This window comes from Eptatretus burgeri, chromosome 14, assembly GCF_056783735.1.
Source record: "Eptatretus burgeri isolate ZD-2024b chromosome 14, Ebu_testis_v1, whole genome shotgun sequence".
Lineage (NCBI taxonomy): Eukaryota > Metazoa > Chordata > Myxini > Myxiniformes > Myxinidae > Eptatretus > Eptatretus burgeri.
The window spans coordinates 74,927,525-74,943,303 of NC_140974.1; the positions used below are offsets into that span (position 1 = coordinate 74,927,525).

A 15,779-nucleotide genomic window follows, 5' to 3' on the forward strand; every position below is an offset into this window, starting at 1 on the left:
ACCACAGTTTCCACCCCAAAGCTGGCATACGCACATACGCCAGCTTCAGTATCTTCACTACTCGCCTCATCCATTTTGAGCTTTCCAACCGTGTTTTTCAACTCCTCTTACGCAAAGTGTTCCTCCTCAATCTATCTGCAGCCTCCACCACTCTCGAATATATGAATTGATCTGCTGCTTTCACCACTCTCCAAACTCTGACAATCACATGCTCCTGGTTTTGAGCAAATCTAATAATCCTCTCTTCATCTGAAATAATCGCTCTTGGGGATTTTACCATCCACAACTCCTCCAACCTTTTCCACTCTCACCACAACAGCCAGGCTGGGACTGAAGCCAAAGCTTTTGCTCTCCACAGTGATTCCTGCCAACTCATCTTTGAACCCACTCACATTCCAGACTGCTCCTCCAAATCTTCCAACATTCCAATGGTCTCCCTCCCACATCTTTTGGAATTATGAATCTGCCAATTGGGATGACCTGCACCAATTTTTGTGAAGACTAAACCTGGTGAGATTCATGTTTCTCCACTGATCCCTCTACGTCAGCAAACCAAATCACTGAAATCATCCTTCTTGGTATTTCTCTTCACATAATCCACTCATCCAAATGTAGAAAAGCCACATCCCCCACCTCCTTCTCAAGTGGTTCTCCCATCATTGTGCTTCCTCTGTCTTCTTTCAAAAACTGCCTCTTCAAAACCTGGAAAGCTTCACCTTCAGATCATGTTCATACTGCTTATGTGACTGCCTCCAACAACTGCAAATACATCATCTCCAGAGCCAAAGGCACCTTTATCCAGCAGACCTCTGCCAAGCTCTATTGTCTCTGCAGGCAGTCATGCCTTCTGGTCTTTGGCCAAGCACATCTCCGACTAACTTCTGTGAATCATCTTTTTCTCCCTGAATCATCACCCTGATGGCTCCGTCTTCAGCTCACCTAAATCCAAAGCCGTTACCTTTGCCTCTCAATTTGCAGCCAACTCTACTCTGGATGACTCCAATAGAACTCTTCCTGCTTTTCCCAAATCCAACTCCATTTATGCCCGTCATCAAAATTTTCCACTCACAGAGTTTGCCAAAACCTGCTCTCTCTTGTCACCAACAAAGCTAATGGTCCAGATGGCATTCCTGCTGTTGTTCTCAAACACTGGACTCCCAAACTTGCTCATATTTTCTCCAAACCTTTCATCCTCACCTACTGTACTGCTATTTACCCAACCTCCTGGAAGCATGCCGTCCAATTCCCTTGACCTTCAATATATCCAAAGTCATGGAGTCTCTTGTCAATAAACAACTGCAATGAATGGTCTTTAGTTCTCGAGCACTTCAGACAAAGTAGTCATTGCACTGGACATCAGAAAAACCTTTGATAGGGTCTGGCACAAAGGCCTCCAAGCAAAGCTCCTGATGTATAGTATTCAACCTCAGCTCACCTGATTTTCCAGATTTCTCACTCTGCCCTCCGTTCTCAGACAGAAAAAAAACGTTCTCGAACATGCATTTACCGATCTTGTTTAAATTTGGCACACAGATGACCAATGATAGCTTGCATAAGCACGTCATTTTTTTTTCGAGATCAGATCCAAGATGGCCGACTGGTGGCCATTTTGTTACTTAAACGTGTGCCCAACCATTTCTCAGACATGCATGGTCCGAATTTGGTGAAATTTGACACAAGCGCAGTACATGATGGCATACATCTGCACCTCACTTTATTTTGCGATCTGATCAAAGATGGTCGACTGGCAACCATTTTGTTGTTTTGCAATTTCAGTCAGGTTTCTTGACTGCCACTGGTAACATGTAACCCAGTGCTACCTGCTGCGTGGTCAGGCAGTCGGCGACTAAACCGACTACCCTCACTGGTTGGCCAGAGGGTAGGGAGACTGTGACACCCTGCAGGACTAAAAACAATACCTGATAAAGGGCAGATGAGCTCCTTTCGGGAGCCAACGGCCATCCAGTAAGGAGATGGTGTCTCCGAAAAAACAAACACCCATCCGGTTTGACCGGTTTTTTTTAGGTCATAGGTTGTAGACAGCAATCGCTCAGGGTGGGACTACCATTCTGACTTAAGAGCGTTTAAGTAGTGCTCAGAACCATCTTACACTCTCCGTGTCAGGATTGCTGGTCTTACTTTCTGTCTCACTCAAACTCTAGGTACTGGGGCTGGCTTTAACCTTTCTTTCTTGCAAACAAGCATCACACACTTTTCTTAATCACTCATTTTCACTCCTCACTTTACATTCTCTCTTTTATTTTTCTTTATTTAAGGCCTGGCCTCGATGAGGATGATTTAGTCTGTGACGGGGGGCCTTCAACATTAAAAAAAAAAAGTTGTGAAAAAACCCGGCATTGAACACGTCCTCATCCACTCCATGGACATGCATTTACCGATGTTGTTCAAACTTGGCGCAAAGATAACGAATGATGGCTTGCATGTAGAAGTCATTTTGATTTGACATCAGATCAAAGATGGCAGACTGGCGGCCATTTTAGTTGTAAAAACCACGGTATTGAACACGTCCTCAACCATTCCTTGGACATGTATTTACCGATGTTGTTCAAACTTGGCACACAGATAAACAATGACGGCTTACATAAGCACATCATTTTTTTTCGAGATCAGATCGAAGATGGCTGACTAGTGGCCATTTTGTTACTTTAAAACGTGTCCCCCAACCATTTCGTGCAAACTTGGCAAAGGCACTGTACATAATGGCGTACACGTGCATCAAACTTTATTTTGCGATCTGATCAAAGATGGTCGACTGGTAGACTGGCGGCCATTTTAATTATACAAAAAAGATGTACTGTCCACAAGATGTACTGTATTTGACATACAAAGATACATGTTTCAAAGCTTAATAGTACTGCAGCATAGCAAACCAATTGTTCGACTTTTCATAAAAGCAACAAAATTGGTACATATGTTGACTAATGTATTCTGAACAATTCTGGATATGGAGCCACTCGAGATTTTTGCCTTGGTCAGCTTTGGCGGCCATTTTCCAAAATGGCCACCATTCTACTTTAACAACATGGGATATCTATCATTGTTATTCTCTTTGTAGGTTTCTCAGAGGTGATAAATACTCCGTGTGATGTGCATTTACAAAGGAAAACAATACAAATGTCATTTGTGTTGATTAATGATATTTCCAACCATTGTATTGGGGAAAAATGGTCATTTTTATGGGAAAATGCATTTTCGAGGTGCCGTTGGCCTGACGGACAATACCAGTGCTCTGAGGCGCTGGATGGTCGCCAGACCCGAGGTGGCCAGAGTGATCATGGAGTTTGAGGAGGCTAACATGCATCCAAATGCCAATGAGGAGACACGTCACCATGAAGAAACACCGCGTGCACAGGAAGCATTTGCCAAAGATGTACAATCACTTGTGGCTGTCAGTGAAGAGCTGGGGAATCCCTTCGAGGAGGATAGTCCAGATTTGCTGGTCCTAGACACCAAGGAGATTGCCGATCCTGCAGTGATTGAAACAGTTCGCACTGCCAAGCAGATTGGACAAGAACAGTTTCAGGCATACTCAAAGGATTGCCTCATCGACAGAACCAAGACTATTGACGAACCTATAAAGAGGAACAAACTCCCCCTCTTCAGAACAGACAGAAGACCAAAAGCACCCAAAGGAAAGGAAGCATCTGTGAAGAATGATATGGCCTTATTTGCAAGGCTGTACATAGGCTGCCAGAACCGCGATGGGAACCTGGACGAGTTCTTCCGTCATGAAAATCAAGCATGCCCTCCCGCGTTATCTGATGCAGGTAAACTACACCTGGGTAGCAAAAGCGACTTGCTGGTGTGCCTTGAAGGCGTTACTGAAGCTCAGTCTGATGCACCTGCTGTCACTTCTGTTGTCCCTGACGGCGCAGTCATCATGCAGATGTTGAAGCCTGGCACTGCCAAGACATTTGAAGAATATGCCCACCAAGTCTTCATCCAATACGTCGAGGGGCAGCTGCGTCATGCTTCACATCTCGACCTCATTTGGGATAGCTACAAAGATGGCTCCTTGAAGATGGCGACAAGGGAGAAACGAGGAAAAGGGGTGCAACGGCAGGTGGTGAGCACCGCAGCCATACCAGAAAACTGGCAGAGTTTCCTACTCGATGCAAACAAGATGGAGCTCTTCACCTTCCTGTCCGATGTGCTGGTGCAGTCCTTCCATGACGAGGCAAAGGAGCTGGTAGTCACTGATAGTGAAGCAGTCATCTGCCTTCCAAGGCAGGAAGATGAAAGATCTCTGGCTCAATGCGATCAAGAAGAGGCGGACACTCGCATCATGCTACATGTGGCCCATGCTGCAGAACATGACCACCGTCGGATTCAAGTTCGAACCGTAGACACCGACGTCGTCGTCTTAGCGGTGATGGGAGCCCAGGCACTACCATGCGTGGATGAACTCAAGATTGCCTTTGGGATGGGCAAGAACTACCGCTACATCCCTGCCCATGAAATAGCTGCCTCCCTCGGTCCACAGAAGGCACATGCCCTCCCTGTCTTCCACGCCATGACCGGATGTGACAGGGTATCAGCATTCGTGGGGCATGGGAAGAAATCTGCCTGGGCCACATGGAACTCATTTCCAGAACTGACAGATTCTCTTGTGACCCTGACCACCACGCCAGTCAACATCCAGGATGACACAATGCACTGCATTGAAAGGTTTGTGGTGCTCCTCTATGACCGCACCATTTCCATATACGGACGTCAACGAGGCCATAAAGAAATTCTTCGCCAAGAGGAACTCCGTCCAGCGCATGCCACCTACCTACGATGCTTTGGAACAGCATGTGAAGAGATCAGTCTCCAGGGTGGCTATGTCTGGGGGGAGGTCTTGGTCCCTCAACCCGTGCTTCCATCACCAACAAGCTGGGGCTGGCGGCAAACAGAGGATGGGTCCTACGAACCGCTCTGGACCACACTCTCTGAGGCTTCAAAAAGCTGCTTCAAGCTGGTGTCGTGCAGCTGCAAAAAAGGCGATAGAAACCGCTGCAAATGCAAGAAGGCTAATCTGCAATGCACTGGACTGTGTGCTTGTGAAGGAGAATGCCAGTAGACAGACGCAGTAGACACAGACTGAGATATCGGCCTAGCTTAGAATGTGCAAATGCAAAGTCGCATTGCTTGTAAAAGTGTTAACTTCTTGACCCAGAGCCAGTACACTTGAGCTCAGAAACTCATATTGTACAAGACTGATGTATGCGTGTACCATGTGTCCTGGTAGAATGGTAGTAGACAGTAAACCATAGCCGCTTCAAAGTGAAGTGTGCAATGATTTGACTACATTTTCTGAGTTTGTCATTATCACGATTATCAGTTCCCTTTTCAAAATTGAGTAAAGTATGTAATCTATAATGCAATTTTTGTTGATTCCAAACCCATTGAATGTGATGAATATCATTTGACTCTTGTTCAGGTCAGGTCAGGTAGGGGAGCATGTGCCAGAACAGCGCGTCGCTGCGTCCACTTTCCGCCGGTACTCCAGGGGCCTCCATCTGGCCATCCCCCAGGCAGATGCCAGGCCCATCCCCATCTCCTTGAGATGATGGTCAACCTGCTGCAACCACGAGGCACGTGGTCGGCCCACTGGCCTCCTCCACTCATGAGACTCCCTCACTGAGAGAATCTGGTGAGCAGGATCAGCATCAGGAAAACGAGCCACATGTCCATACAGCCGCAACTGACGCTCACGGACTATGCAGGTAACAAATCTCATCCGAGTCTCTCTCAGCAACTGCTCATTGGACACAAAATCCGACCAGCGATAGCCAAGGATTCTCCGAAGAGACCTGGTACCAAAGGAATTAAGTCTCCATCTCAGATCCATGGTCAGAGTCCAAGTCTCGCATCCATAGAGCAAGACTGGAAGTACCAAGGACCTGAAGACTCGGACTTTCGTCCTCCCGCACAGGTACCAGCAGCGCCACACCCCATGATCCAGTGAATCCATGACTCCCCAGGCCCGACCCAGACGTCTATTGACCTCTGACTCACAGCCAGCAGAGACATGAATATCACTGCCAAGGTAAGTGAATCTCTCCACGCCCTCAACATCCTCACCACAAACAGACACAGACAGGACAGCGGCATCCAAGATGTCATTGAAAGCCTGGATCTTAGTTTTGACCCAGGAAATCCATAATCCCAGCAGCTCCGACTCCTCATTCAGCACCTCGAGGGCCCCCAAAAGGATATCTAAAGTCTCCGCAAAGATGACTGCATCATCTGCAAAATCAAGGTCCGAGATCTTGACATTCCCAAACGATGCACCGCAGCTTGATCTCTCCGACATCCTTTCTAAAATCCAGTCCATACAAGTGCTGAAAAGTGTGGGGGCCAGTACACACCCCTGACGAACTCCAGTAACAACTGGAAATAAGTCAGGGATGGAACCATCACATCTCACAGCATTCTCAGTACCGGAGTAGAGTTCAGACGTCAGATCGATCAGTTTTGGTGGCACCCCACGAAGACCAAGAATCCTCCAGAGGACATCCCAATTCACTGAATTGAACGCTTTACAGAGATCAACATAGGCTGCAAGCAGCCACTGTCGAAACTCTCGTCTGCGTTCGGTGAGGACACGAAGAGCAAGGATACGGTCAATCGTTGACCTCTTTGGTGTAAAGCCTGACTGCTCTGGACGCTGGTGCTCAAGCAGATGGTGGCGAACCCTATCAAGAATTATCCGAGCAAAGACCTTGCCCGGCACTGAGAGCAGCGTCACCCCTCGGTAGTTGTTGCAGTCTTGGCGATCACCCTTCCCTTTCCAGAGAGGAACAACAAGGCCCCTCTTCCAATCAGTAGGGATGATGCCTGTGTTCCAGGCAGAGCACAAAACTGCATACAACGACACGAGTGCAGCATTTCCACCAGCCTTAAGAAGTTCAGCATGGATGCCACAGATCCCTGGAGCTTTGCCCCGTTTCAACTGGTTCACCGCAGCCGTGTTTCCACAAGCGAAGGTGGACCACAGTTGATTGGAGGGTCAGCAACAGGGACTGTAACACCATTGACGTCCAACTCGACAGCTGGGGGATCAGCCTGGTACAACCGCTCAAAGTAACCGGCGCAGCGGGCCTTCACTTCAGACTCCTCTGTCAAGAGCCTACCACTCTCTGCTCTAACTGCAGTGCTCCAAGGGATGGGCTTGGATGAACGTAATGCGCGAATTCCCCTGTAAGCGGGACAAGAATCACCTGTCCACGGGTGATGCTCTACCCCCTCACAGATTCCTCGCACATAGGCCTCCTTGTCCACCCTCAGTGCACGTAGTTTTACGCCTCAGCTCCCTGAACAGCTCAGCTCTGCCATTCAGCCTGGCCCTGCGACTCTGGTCAATGGTATCCAGTGTCCCTTGAGAGACAAAATTCTTCTTTGCCCTGCGGTGAGTTCCAAGACATCCACCGGCAACATCAAAGACGGTGGTCTTGAAGGCACTCCACAACTCTTCAGGACCCCTCAAAGCACCCAGACCCCCCCAAGTGTCCACTCAGCCTGTTCGCAAAATCCTCAGCTACACTCTCATCCCTGAGCTTGCCAACATCCAGCCGAGGCTGGGATGGTACCATTCTCCAGGATTTAAGGTGCAGCTTTAGAGTTGCTACAACAAGCCTGTGGTCAGTATTGAGGAACTGAGCACTCCGGTAGACCCTGCAGTTCTGGATCATCCTCCAACGACCGTCAATGAGGACATGGTCAATCTCCTTTGCCACACCGCCAGCGTTGGAATACCAAGTCCAGCGATGAGCTTGTGGGCGCTGAAACCATGAACCAGCCACCCTAAGTCCATGACTTCTTGCAAAGTCAAGGAACTTAGTGCTATTCTGGTTCATAGTTCCTGACCCATGGGGACCAACACATACCTCGTAAGCATCCCTATCAGTTCCATTCTTGCATTGAAATCCCCCAAGACTAGAAGTGTATCTCATCTGGGGCACTGATCAACCACAGACTCGAGCGTGGCGTAGAATGCATCCTTCACGGTGAGATCACTCGCCTCAGTCGGAGCATAAACAGAGACCAGGGAAATGACACCCAAGGAGTGACGAATCCTTCGTCTCATAATATGCTCGTTGACCGGTGTTACCTCAATTATCATTGGGGTCAGCTTATTGGACACAGCTGGAGCAACTCCTTGGGTATGGTAACCATCAGAGCGACCAGACCAATAGTAGGTGTAACCACCCACCATTATCTCGCCGCAATCCGGTCTCCGAACCTCAGAGAGAGCTGCAATCCTGATGTCCAAACGCTTGAGCTCAGATGATAACAGAGACAGGTGATCATCCTCTCTTCGGGATAGGACATTCCAGGCACCCACCCGAAGGGACCGCCTCAGGTTAACCCAAGGAGACCGCCGTCTCGTGGACAACACCTCAGCACCACTCCGACACACTCTCCCGCAATCTGACCCAGGGATGCTAACCCGTGGTTTCCCTCCTTTCAAAGATTGGGGGTCCCCGAAGGCTTTGCCCCAATCTCATCATCCGGTGAGCTGCCCTTCGAAGGGAAGCTGCATAGGAGGTACTCCCACAGAGTGGGTTTTCAGATTTTTTTGCGTTTTTGTGTTTTGCGGAATGAAGGGTTTTACGGTGGCCGGAGTGCAAATCCTGCCACCAACCTCCTAATAAAAAAGTAACCCAACTGCAGGAGGACGTCCGCAGACACAGTTGGGCACTAGATATGGATGGCCGTTGGCTCACATGGAGCTCCTCCGCCCTTTGTTCTCCAGGCAATAATGGGTACTTTTCAGCAAAAAGTTTCAGGAGAGCAGCAATTTACAAATCAAATAATGGCTTTTTTACCAAAAATACTGGCTCATAATATTTGAAAACGCCTTTTCATGGTCAATTTACTGAATTTTACACTTTCCTTATATCTACCACCAACACAATAATAAAAGTAGAGGGGAAGCACTCGGTGGAGTGCAAAACCTCCGCCGCCAATACTGCTGGGTCACTCAAGTGAACCTGATATCCTATTCATTCAATTTGACGTTAACAGTGCTCACAGAGTTATAGTTTGCAACTTTCCCTTTTACTTTTAACTTTTACATACTCAATTCATTCGTCATAACTAGATTCCTTGAGACAGAAATTGATTTTACATGGGTATATCGACCTGAAGTTCCAAAATCAGCTGCAATTATAATTTTGGCATTTTTTTTGTTGGAAATCACTTATAACATGTAGAAATGCAAAAAAAAAAAAAAAAATCAAAATTTTGTTGAAAAAAAAGTTGCAAAAATATTTTTTTCTCTCTAACAATTTTTTCTTTTTTGGGGGGAGGGGGGGTTGGAAATCACTTAAAACATGTAGAAATGCAAAAAAAAACTTCAAATATTTTTTCAAAATGTCTGCCATAGTGGCCATATTGGATTTTGGACCAAGTCCAAAATCTAATGGCATGATCCTTGGACCATACCTAATCCCCCCACCAAGTTTCGTCGAAATCCGTTGAGGAGTTTTTCCGTAATACTGTTCACAAACAAACAAACAAACAAACAGTCATAGACTGGTACTTACGAAATCGTCAACTTGACCTCTGACCTTGTCTAATAAAAGCTGTCTCTCGAGAAGGCAGTGACGCACACCAGAAGTTTCTACGATGATTCTGTACCAAACCATCAAAAATCGTAACGTCGACCGAAACAAAAATCTCCATTTCTCCATGCAATTATTTTATATTCTTTTATCAAAGTCACAAAACTGTAATATTCGGCCATCCACCAACAATCTTTACATAATCCGACGGCTCAGCGAGTCAGGCATGCGACGATAACCTCTATTGGGATAAAAAAAAAATGACTTTTAAACACCATCTTTATCGAAAACACCGTCAGCGCGCACACGCAAAACCATACGTGACTCAACGACGCGTCTGCTCGAGCGCATTGCATCATGGGACGACCCGTGACGCGTCGAGTGAAATATTTTTTATACAATCTTAAAACGTCTCCAAAACATCCGATTTTTACCAGAATTTCGACAACCGAGTTTGAAGCGTCCTAAGCGATCGCAAAAACCGAAGACAAAATTAAAATTGAAGTTAAAACGAACTCGTAACGTCGAGCGAAGCAAAAATACTCCATTTCTCCACATTAATTTACAGAATTATGTTTGACCTCACTGTGACCTTGACCTTTGACCAATTTTGACCAAAATCTAATCAGTGCCAGCCATCACCCTCCTGAATCACATGGTGTAATTTGACATTGGTAGCTTCTTCCGTTCTCGAGTTATCGTGCCTACGAACAAACAAACAAACAAACACACAAACAAACAAACAAACAGAAACGGAAGTGATCAATATACTTCCGAAATCTTTAGATTTCGTAAGTAACAAACAAACAGAAAGGGGTGAAAACAGTAACCTCCGATCTTCGATGGCGGAGGTTAATAAGAGCATCTTGCCAATTTTGCTAAAGTAGAATGGCGGCCATTTTGGAAAATGGTCGCCGAAGCTGACCAAGGCACAATCTCGGGTGGCTCCATATCTACAATTATTCGGAACACATTATTCTACATGTGTACCAATTTTGGTGCTTTTATGCAAATTTGAACAATTGATCTGAAATATCAGACTACGCTGCAGGACTATAACTTACAGTGGTGCTTTAAACACTGTTTTAGTTCATTTTAATGTCAAAGATCATGGATGTTTCATTGCCCAGGCAGCTCTTGTTTATTTAAAAAGTACCTTGGGTCCTTGAACCTATTGAGGAACACAAGCATGTTGAAAGTTATTTTTGAGACAATTCCAATTTCATTGTTCGTTTAGCTCATTTGAATTTTTTTTTTAATTGAAGTTCAAGATGACGTATGATGCAAAATACAAGTTTTTCTAAACAACAACAACAACAACGAAATGATGGAAACGATAGTGGCTCTTACTAGTGTTAGGTCGAATGTACAAAAAAAAAAAATCTCAAATTACAGTGAAAATAACGAAGATAGAGCAATTCAAAATGTAGGGACACACAATATGTGCCCATTGGTCCTTAACAGGTAACACAGCACACCTTGATTAAAAAAAAACAAAGCCTCTCAAGAACAACACGCAAAATGACAACGCCACCTGGTGACAACTCATCAGGACAGAATAATTATAATTGAACAATTGATCTGAAATATCTGATCTGAATAATTATTCAACACAGGTATAAAACTTGGGTCAAAGCATGGAAGTTGGAAAAAAAAAGAAAGTGGGACAGAAGGAGATAACAAGGAATGAGATGGGGGAAGAAACAGTGGACAAGGTATTTATTGTTGGAAGAGGGGAGAGATGTGTTCACTATGACAGTCCATCGGGTGAGGCATGGAAGGTTTAAGATCAGGTGGTGGCGAGGTATGGATTCAACATGACATAATGACGATGGGGGGGCGAGGTATGGATTCAACATGACATAATGACGAGGAGGGGCGAGGTATGGAATCAACATGATATAATGACGAGGAGGTGTGAATTAAGGATGTAAAATGAAGGATGGAGTGAAAGTGATGGGAAAGTGGAATTCAGGATGAGATATTAAGGAAAGGGTTTCACATTAGATATTAGGGAAGGGGTAGTTCAGGATAAGAAATTAAGGGAGGGGGATTCAGGATGGATGTTCAACATGGGATAATGATGAGGAGGTGGGGGGGGGGTGATTCAGGAGCATACCAAGGGGAAGAAGGGAGGGGGGTATGAGTTCATGGTGATGTGGGGTTCAAAGGACGAGGTGGTGGAGGGTGCAGGGAATGGTATAGGAGGGTGCAGGGAATGGTATAGAAAGGTGCAGGGAATGGTGTGGAAAGGTGCAGGGGAATGGTGGAGTAGGGTGCAGGGAATGGTGTAGTAGGGTGCAGGGAATGGCATAGAAGGGTACAGGTGCAGGGGATGGTGTAGAAGGGTCCAGGGGAGGGTGTAGAAGGGTGCAGGGGATGGGGTAGAAGTGTGCAGGGAATTGTGGAGTCGGGGTGCAGGGAATTGTGTAGTAAGGTGCAGGGGATTGTGTAGTAGGGTGCAGGGGATGGTGTAGTTCAGGTGCAGGGGATGGTGTAGTAGGCTGCAGGGGATGGTGTAGTAGGGTGCAGGGGATGGCATAGTAGGGTCCAGGGGAGGGTGGAGAAGGGTGCAGGGGATGGTATAGAAGGGTGCAGGGGATGGCATCATAGGGTGCAAGGGATGGTGCAGAAGGGTGCAGGGGATGGTGTAGTAGGGTGCAGGGGAGGGTGTAGTAGGGTCCAGGGGAGGGTGCAGAAATGTGCAGGGGATGGTGTAGTGGGGTGCAGGGGAGGGTGTGGTAGGGTCCAGGGGAGGGTGTTGAAGGGTGCAGGGGGATGGTGTAGTTGGGTGCAAGATATTGTGCAGTACAGTGCAGGGGATGGTGTCGTGGGGTGCAGGGGATTGTGTAGTTATGTGCAGGGGATTGTGTCGTTGGGAGCAGGGGATTGTGTAGTAGGGTGCAGGGGATGACATTGAAGGGTATGGGTGATGGTGTGGAAGGGTGCAGGGTATTGTGTAGAAGGGTGCATGGGATGATGTAGAAGGGTGCAGGGGATGGCAAAGAAGGGTGCAGGGGATGGCAAAGAAGGGTGCAGGGGATGGAAAAGAAGTGTGCAGGGTATTGTGTAGAAGGGGGCAGGGGATGGTGTAGTCGGGTGCAGGGGGATAATATAGAAGGGTGCAGGGAATGGTAGAGAAGCAAGAAGGGTGCAGGGAATGGTGTGGAAAGGTGCAGGGAATAGTGTGGAAAGGTGCAGGGGATGGTGTAGTAGGGTACAGGGGATGGCATAGAAGGGTACGGGTGCAGGGGATGGTGGAGAAGAGTGCAGGGAATTGTGTAGTCGGGTCCAGGGGAGGGGTAGAAGGGTGCACAGGATGGTGTAGAAGTGTGCAGGGGATCGTGTAGTAAGGTGCAGGGAATGGTATAGAAGGGTGCAGGGATTGCGGAGAAGGATGCAGGGGGATGGTGGAGTACGGTGCAGGGAATGGTGCAGTAGGGTGCAGGGGATGGCCTAGTAGGGTCCAGGGAACTGTAGAAGTGTGCAGGGGATGGTGTAGAAGGGTGCAGGGGATGGCATAGAAGGGTGCAGGGGATGGCATAGAAGGGTGCAGGGGATGGCATAGAAGGGTGCAGGGGATGGCGTAGAAGGGTGCAGGGGATGGCATAGAAGGGTGCAGGGGATGGCATAGAAGGGTGCAGGGGATGGCATAGAAGGGTGCAGGGGATTGCATAGAAGGGTGCAGGGGATTGCATAGAAGGGTGCAGGGGATGGTGTAAAAGGGTCCAGGGGAGGGTGCAGAAGGGTGCAGAGGGAGGGGGTAGTGGGGTGCGGGGGAGGGTGTAGTAGGGTCCAGGGGAGGATGTTGAAGGGTGCAGGGGGATGGTGTTGTGGGGTGCAGGGGATTGTGTAGTTGGGTGCAGGGGATTGTGTAGTAGGGTGCAGGGGATGGTGTCGTTGGGAGCAGGGGAGGGTGTATTAGGATGCAGAGGAGGGTGTAATAGGGTGCAGGGGAGGGTATAGTAGGGTGCAGGGGAGGGTATAGTAGGGTGCAGGGGAGGATGTAGTAGGGTGCAGGGGAGGGTGTAGTAGGGTGCAGGGGAGGGTGTAGTAGGGTGCAAGGGATAGTGTAGTGGGGTGCAGGGGAGTGTGTAGTAGGGTCCAGAGGAGTGTGTAGTGGGGTGCAGGGGAGGGTGTAGTAGAGTGAAGGGGATTGTGTACTGGGGTGCAGGGGAGTGTGTAGTGGGGTGCAGGGGTGTGTAGTGGGGTGCAGGGGTGTATAGTGGGGTGCAGGGGAGGGTGTAGCAGGGTGCAAGGGAGGGTGTAGTGTGGTGTAGGCGATGGTGTAGTTTGGTGCAGGGGATTGTGTACAAGGGTGCAGGGGATGGTGTAGAGGGGTGCAGGAGGATGGTGCAGTACGGTGCAGGGGATGGTGCAGTACGGTGCAGGGGATGGTGCCGTACGGTGCAGGGGATGGTTTAGTCGGGTGCAGGGGATGGTATAGAAGGGTGCAGGGGGATGGTAGAGAAGGGTGCAGGGGGATGGTAGAGAAGGGTGCAGGGGTTGACAAATGCAGTCAGCCATCAGTGCACCCCTGAGGATAAATTTAGTTCTGGGGGAAGGAACACGTGGTTTGGGGTGAGGCATTGTATAAAGACACTTGTGATGGGAGTAAACGAGGGACAAGCAGAGAACACCATTCTTGGCGCTAAACGGGTTCACAAAGCACCGTGGAGTGACCTTTGACTCTTGCCAAGCTTTCTCAGCATATGAACTATGGTCCCTTAGAGTAAGGCAGTCCACTCACCTTTCCAGCATGAAGAAGGTTTGAGACATAAGCGGGTAACTGCTCTTGGAAAGGGAATAAACATTCATGGAGTGACAATTGCGGAGATTCGAAGAGGGGGAACGGGAAGTGAGGTGGGGGAAATGTGGAGGGAAATAATAAAAGAAGAGTTCGCGGATAAAATTGATCACGAATGAGATTATAAAGGGAATGGGAAGAGGATTGAGGTGCCGAGTGGAATGGGAGAGGTGCAGTGAAAGACGAGCCCGGGAGTAATTTAATGACGTGATCTCACGTACATCGGTCGCTGTCCGCGCTGAAGTGCGCATGCGCAACAGGCGACGTGCGCGACAAGAAAGAGCAAGAGGGTCGTTGAGTCAGTCACTCGGGTTGGAGTGAAGGTGGGCTACTTGTGGAGCTGTGGGAAAAGAAAAGCAAACAGTTGTAATGAAAATGAAAAGTGATGGAAGGAAAGGAGGAATTCAAGTCTCCACAGGATTTGAAGGCCACAAGGTGTATCGGTGTGATTGGAAGGAGAGAATAGGAGGAGGAGCAGAAATCTGGGAAACACCATGATTTACATCAATGATTTGGATAATGGGATGAAGAGTAAGCTTTCGAAATAGGCAGATGACACAAAGCTTGGAGGTGAGGTGGATAGCAGAGGGGGTGGTGATCACATACAGGAAAGTGTTGATACTTGTATAGATTGGGCAAAAGATTATATCAGATGTAATTTAACCTGAGCAAGTGTAAGGTGTTGGGGATGGGAAAGAACAATGAAAATGGAGATTACAGGATGTTAGGGGGAATTTTGGAGCGTGTCACACAGGAGAAGGATCTGGGGGTGGTAATAGATACCGGAGGTAAGCAGGCAGCACAGTGCCAGGCAGCTACAGGTAAAGCAAATCGGGTTTTAGGTTTTATTTGGAGGGGGATCAATTATATATCAAAAGAGGTGGTGTTAACATTGCACAGGAATTTAGTGAGGGCCACATCTAGAATATTGTGTGTAGTTTTGGTCACCACGACTCAGGAAGGACATAGATGCCATAGAGAGGGTTCAGTGCAGGGTTACTAGATTGATTCCGGGCCTAGCTCGACTCAGCCATGAGGAGCGGCTGAAGGAGACGGGGCTTTATACACGAGAAAGGAGGTGATTACGAGGAGATATGATAGAGATGTTTAAGATAATGAAAGGTAGAGATAAAATAAGTGAAGATGAATTATATTCAACAGAGTAGACAGTGATAGGACCAGGGGCCATAGCCTGAGAGTAAAGAAGAGGAGAGTTAAGACGGTAGTAATGTAGGGAACTTTCACTCAGAGAGTAGTTAATGCATGGAATGGTCTCCCTGGAAAGGTAGTGGCAGCAGAAACAGGAGATTAGTTTAAATTAAAATTAGATAGGTACCTAGAAGTTATGGAGATAGAGGGGTATGGGGATGTTGATCGGACTTTTCGGTAGTTTCAGTATT

The 15,779-nt window shown here is 47.7% G+C and overlaps 1 protein-coding gene across 13 annotated transcripts in view; it reads right to left on the bottom strand.

Moving 5' to 3' along the window:
- The window catches only part of LOC147013640 (rab GTPase-activating protein 1-like), a 337,271-nt gene that overhangs the window by 311,068 nt on the left and 10,424 nt on the right, over positions 1 to 15,779 (bottom strand). For 3 of the 13 annotated variants that reach the window (XM_085855700.1, XM_085855708.1, XM_085855697.1), the window contains one exon: positions 14,601 to 14,719. The exons of 8 other annotated variants lie outside the window; for them this stretch is intronic. The gene's annotated coding sequence lies outside the window, so the exon portion shown is untranslated. 2 more of the 13 variants (XM_085855703.1, XM_085855698.1) reach the window with 2 other exon arrangements.